We start from the raw sequence: 1,299 nt of genomic DNA on the forward strand, positions 1-1,299 counted from the left end.
TGTAAAATGTTTTTCTCAGTTTAACACTTTCAGTTAAAAGCAGAAGATGAGTTTAGGATTTTCAATAGTGTGGTGAAATTAAAATAAAACTGGCAAAGTTAAAATGAGGTTAGTCAATTAGAGACAAAGAAGGGATTTGGCTGGTATAGGAGTCATCCGTGCTATGTGGTTCAACCAGCCATTTAAATAAAATGAACTTGTGTTAAGAAACATTATTTTAGTGATGGAGAACAAGGCACCACACTGCTTCCTGGAAAAAGAGAATCGTATGTAACCTTGGTGAGGAAAAGGGCCATACCTATGCAAACTGGCTGAGCACATGTCATAATAAAGTGAGGAAGGCACAGCTGGGATAGATTCAAATTTCAGAATAAAAGGGGGACGAGAAATAAGTAAGTAGCAACATCTGCCGCAATGAAGGCAGGAGAGTCTCCCGGCGATGGAGAGGCATTGACGGGAGCTTCAGAGAGAGAGGAAATAAAGATGGCAGATGTCAAGTTATAGTAATAGACAAAAGAAGAGAACTATGATGAAACTTTGGTTGGACAGGGTTTCAGTAAAAAAACAAAAAAACAGCAGGGGAAAGAAAACCCTGTAAAGGTAGGAAGTTGGGGGAGGATAGGATCTATAGAAGAGGTGGAGGGAAGAATGTTGAGAAATTAATGGAGAAAATGACTAAAGAGAAAAAGTCAGACCCAGTGCAGCTGGAACCAAAGTCTGAGGGGAAAAAAGAATACAAGAAAGGGAAAGTGGCACAGAGCTTGAGATTAGGGCAAGAGTTAGAACATACAGAATCAAAGGGGGGAAAAGATGAGGAGTTAAAAAAAAAAAAGAATCTCAGAAGGTATGGAGAAAACAGAAGTTAAGATAGTAACATAATGCCAGTAGCATAAAAAGGAGGGTATGTGGGCTAAAGCAGGGACTCCAATTTAAGGATAAAGAAACAAATGATTAAACAGCTGAAACAGTCTCTAGGAAGTACCCAGTGTGAATGATTGATGAAGAACAGGGAGATCTGACCACTGGTAGCTAAAAGACTTTTGAGGTCTGCCTGAGGGTTGTTGTTAAAAGGCATATGTGAGAATGAACGCAGCTCAGCAAGCACAATGGAAAAGGAAGGGCTGACAATGGTATTTTTAAAGAGTCAGAGGATACTCGACACTGGAGGCCACTCAACACAGATTGTAAGATTTTTGTTCAGGAATCTTCCATCAAAGACTGGTGGGGTGCCAGAAAGACACATATGCCTGACTGGCTGGAACACTTAAGAAATCACAGAACTTGCTACAGCAGGGAGCT

This window comes from Trichechus manatus, unplaced genomic scaffold (genome assembly GCF_000243295.1).
Source record: "Trichechus manatus latirostris isolate Lorelei unplaced genomic scaffold, TriManLat1.0 scaffold00230, whole genome shotgun sequence".
Lineage (NCBI taxonomy): Eukaryota > Metazoa > Chordata > Mammalia > Sirenia > Trichechidae > Trichechus > Trichechus manatus.